Source organism: Mus pahari, chromosome 17 (assembly GCF_900095145.1).
Source record: "Mus pahari chromosome 17, PAHARI_EIJ_v1.1, whole genome shotgun sequence".
Classification (NCBI taxonomy): domain Eukaryota; kingdom Metazoa; phylum Chordata; class Mammalia; order Rodentia; family Muridae; genus Mus; species Mus pahari.
This window is the reverse complement of record NC_034606.1, coordinates 64,701,118-64,705,883: the sequence shown is the minus strand read 5'-3', so window position 1 is coordinate 64,705,883 and position 4,766 is coordinate 64,701,118. Positions and strand designations below refer to the sequence as shown.

The 4,766-nt window shown below is 43.8% G+C and overlaps 1 protein-coding gene across 1 annotated transcript in view; it reads right to left on the bottom strand.

Moving 5' to 3' along the window:
• Nucleotides 1-1,911, bottom strand: part of Dip2b (disco interacting protein 2 homolog B) — an 87,281-nt gene extending 85,370 nt beyond the window's left edge. The window contains exon 1 of the mRNA XM_029547886.1: nt 1,830-1,911. The gene's annotated coding sequence lies outside the window, so the exon portion shown is untranslated. The remainder of the gene's footprint in view (nt 1-1,829) is intronic.
• Nucleotides 1,912-4,766: the final 2,855 nt, after the last annotated feature.

The following is a 4,766-nucleotide window of genomic DNA, read 5'->3' as shown; positions in this document are numbered from 1 at the left end:
TCTCTGTGTAGCTCTGGCTGTCCTGGAACTCACTTGGTAGACCAGGCTGGCCTCGAACTCAGAAATCCGCCTGCCTCTGCCTCCCGAGTGCTGGGATCAAAGGCGTGCGCCACCACGCCCGTGCCAAATAAGAACTTTTACTCAATCACACCTACCAGCGTTAGATTATCAACCCTTTCTGTGCACCTACCACTTTACTCTGAATTGCAAGTTTTACTAAACATCCCTTCTGCTCTTGAGCTACTCTGCACGTGGCAGGCAGTACGATCCTTCCCATCACTAGAGATAAGGAATGGAAGTTCCCCTCCCATCCTCTCCCTTCCTCTCCTGTCTCTCCCCTCCCCCGCAGTTGCTGTTGGTTTCAAGGATGCCACAATTCTCCATGTGCTGAGAGTTTCCATGGCTATACAATTAAGCAATTCCCAGTATATTGAAAACAACAGTCTACGTCTATGTGCTCTGCTCACTTCCGTTTTATGTTCCCTATGACAATGTCACGATACTCTCTCAGCTCTTGATATTTTTGGAGATTTCTCTTTAATGTTAGGAAGGTGCTTTAAAAAAAAAACCTATTATTTATTTTATGTGTATGGGTGTTTTGCCACATTCATGCATGTGTATGCCACTAGAGGCCATATGAGGGTACCGGATACTCTTGAACCAGAGTTATAGATCGTTGTAAGCTGCCATGTGAGTGCTGGGAATTGAAATTGGGTCCGCTGGAAGCAACAAATGCTCTTGACCATTGGCCATCTCTCCAGCCCTTCAGAGATTAAAAAAGAAAAGGTCCATTTTACTTTTGTATTGTGTGTTTGCGTATATATGTGTGTTGTGGGAGTCCTGGGAGGTCAGAAGAATGGGGTCGGATCCTCTGGATCTATAGTTACAGGCTGTTAGAAGCCATGCAGTGTGAGCTGAGAATCAAATGAGGTCCTCTGCAGGGTAGCAAGTGTGCGTAGCCACTGAGCCACAGAGATTATTTGTCAGTCACCTTTTCTTCCCTCCTTACTTGCCTTTTTCTGGCTAACTTCCACCCTCCCACAAAGCCCCAGTGAGATAAACACCGACCATTCAGTCCTTAACCCTGCCATGCATTTACCGAGTGCCCGACTCACAGACTATGCTTTCTAACAGCTGGGGATTCTGAGAGCACGGCAGGGCCTGGAGATCACAAATGGGTTTTTGCAAGATAAAGTCAAAACTTTACATCACCCAGCAAGTTCACAAAGTCCTTTCAATATGCAATCATATTGGACACAGAACGTAGAGAATCATCTCCTTGGTTCCTTCAACTAACTATTTTATCATAATCTATTAACAAACATGTCAAGAAAGAACGAAAACCCAGGGGAGGAAACAAAAGCTTCCAGAGGCTAGAAAAAAGAATTATAAATGCCCAAATCTTTCTGCTTTGGTTACAGCACACTGCTAAACTGGAGTAAACCTCAAAAAGGTGACAGTGATAACTAGAAAATCAGGGTTGCTTGGCAACAAACAAGATCTCTGAATAAGTTCAGTAGGTACTAGATACACTGCCGAATGAATGAACACTATCTCCTGGCTCAAGGGAAAGCAACACATCAAACATGAGGGCTCAGGAAACACGGTTCACACTGCCCAAACCACGCAGTTCACACTGCCCAGGACACACAGTTCACACTGCCCAGGATGCATAGTTCACACTGCCTAGGACACATGGTTCACACTGCCCAGGACATATAGTTCACACTGCCTGGGATGCATAGTTCACACTGACTAGGACACATGGTTCACACTGCCCAGGACACACAGTTCACAGTGCAGGCAGGAAAACTACAATTCCTTCTCACCTGATCGGTATCTCTCATCTCTTGCACCTCCAGAACGTGAGCGGTGGTACTTGGAAGGAGCAGAAGTCTGAGCTGCTGTAGGAGCAGGAGTTTGGTTTCTTTCTTTTTGTCCTGTGGAATCAGTTTCTAAAAGAGGAAGTTTGGAAGATGGTTATCCAGTGGCAACAATGGGAGGTGATATGTTCTAAACACTTCGGGCCTTCTTACAACAGCTGAAAGTAGTTCTCATCCCCCATCTACAGTAAACAGTTAGAGGTTAAGGTAGGCACCTAATGTAGATGTGAAGGCCACAGGCCAAAAAAATTACCTTATAGCTGTAACTGTCAATAGTCTGATAGCAAAGAAACAGTAAGACAATAAATGTGTAAAAAAGTCATCCTTGAAATTGGTCCACCAAATAGTTAAACAAAACATAACAAGGTTGTGTGCTTTTGCTGTTTGGTTTGGGTTTTGGGTTTTTTGTTTTTGTTTTTATTTATTTATTTAATGTTTCCCCCCCACCCTCCCGAGACAGGGTTTCTCTGTGTAGCTCTGGCTGTCCTGGAACTCACTCTGTAGACCAGGCTGGCCTCGAACTCAGAAATCCCAAGTGCTGGGATTAAAGGCGTACGCCACCACCCAGCTGTTTTTTGTTTTTTGTTTTTGTTTGTTTGTTTTTGCCCTACCCAACCCCCTGCAGTGCTGAGGATCAAACTCGGGTCTTGCATGAGCAAGGTACTGTTCTACCACTGAGCAACATTTCCAAGTCTAGATTATTTGTATTTGAGAGAAGTGGGGGGTGGGGGTGGGAAACCTCTTAGGATACGTCTAGAGATGTTCTTTAACGGTTCCTGTTGTTGAGCAGTGCATGACACAGCTGTGGACTGTAAGCCTGTCCTGTCTAATACACTCAGAGTGTTACAGTTCAGGTACGCCCAACAGAGATCAACAGACTATAGCTCCTGGGCCTACTATACTTATCACCTGGATTTTGTTTTGTTTTAAGACAGGGTCTTGGTGTAGCCCACAGTTGCCTAGAATCTGGAATTCTCTCATCTCAACCTTTTCAGTGTAAACCACCAAACCAAGCTATACTGATTTTTCTTTTCTTTTGCTTTCTGAGACAGAGTCTCATGTCTTCCTAGCATGAACCTGCTATGCAGGTGAAGCTGGCATTGAACTCCTAATCTTTACAAGAGCTACTTAGGATTAGAGTGTACTGCTACCATGGTGACTCACAACCAGTTATCACAAACAGACTTATTGGGATATAAGGTATGGTGGTTTGAATATCCTTGGCCCAAGGAGTGGCACTATTAGAAGGTGTGACCTTGTTGGAGTATATATATCACTGTAGGTGGTGTGCCACTGTAGGTGTGGGCTTTAAGATCCTTGTCCTAGCTGACTGGAAGCCAGTGTCCTCTAGCAGCCTTTAGATGAAGATATAGAACTCTCAGCTCCTCCAGAGCCTTGTCTGCCAGAACACTGCCATGGTCCCCCCTTGATGATAATGGACTGAACCTCTGAGCCTATAAGTCAGCCCCAATTAGATGTTGTCCTTATAAGAGTTGCCTTGGTCATGTGTCTGTTCACAGCAGTAAAACCTGAACTAAGACAGCAGGAGTAATCACTTACAGTGTCTATGGCTGTTTTCATGCTGTCCAGGCAGAACTGAGTAGCTATGACAGAGACTAAGTTGTTGAAGCTTAAAGCCCATCTGTCCCTAACCTTTTCCAACCCCTAACACACAATAATAAAATCAATATTTAAATCTTTGTTTGTGTCTAAAAGCACATACAAGTTTCATTTCATGTCTCATTCTGTGAAGTAAGCTTGCAGAGCCAGTCCCCCTGCCCCTTTAACAGAGGAGGGAGACATGGGCTAGCTGGCTGGAAGCTGCAGAGCTTGGCAGACTCTGGTTGGCCTACCTCTGCTGGTTCTCAAACAAAAGGCTATAAATGGGACTACCGGAAATCTCCCAAGACCTTTAAAAAGGAAAGTGATGGGGGATTAGCAAGTTAGGTCAGGAGCATCAAATGCTTTGGGATTCAGAGTCAGTAGTTAGACAAAGAGGGGAACATCCCACCCCGAGCCCCAGCGCCACACCACTGCCCGTCATGGGAAAGACTGCAAAAGCCACTTGCCCAAGAAAGCACTTGAAATACAGTCCAACCAACTTTAAATAGAGAGCAAAAAATAGAAAGCAGCTATTTTTATTTTTACAGTCAGATGATAAATACAGGAAGGAAATCACATTAGCACGCATGAGCTACTTTGTAAATATGCACAGGGAAAATGGTTTCAGGTGGCACACTGATCCTTAAAACGTGTTCCTATTGGCTTGGAGGATTTTGTTTAAGTTAGATTGTTTGTTTTACTTTTCTTCTTTTCTTTCTTTCTTTCTCTTTTGGAGAGGCTATATAAAACTACAGTTGTATCATCTATTGCCGTTTCTTTTACTGATCAAACAGCGTAACAAATCACTCAAAGGAACATGATGTTTCCAAACTGTGTAGTTAATGTTTTAAAAGTTAAGAAGGATTGTGAATCCTTACTTAAAAGAGGAGACATACAAATCTAAGTATTTTTAAATATCTTTCTCAAACATGTTTCTGCTTTATGTTTTTTGACGTAACTAATTAAAAAGGAGAAAAATAATGTAATTGAAGATCAAGCATTGCCACGACGAAGTGACAGGCATGCAGGGCAATGGTGGCGCCCGCCTTTAATCCTAGCACTTGGGAGGTAGAGGCAGGGAGACTTCTATGTTCGAGGCCAGCCTGGTCTACAGAGTGAGTTCCAGTACAGCCAGGGCTACACAGAGAAACCCTGACTCGAAAAACCAAACAAACAAACAAAAAAGTGGCAGGCATAAATCCGGGAAAGACCTGGAAAGAGCACACATCTCCACTCAGAATCAGAATTAGCTACAGGTCATCATAGGAAAAGGAGACATAA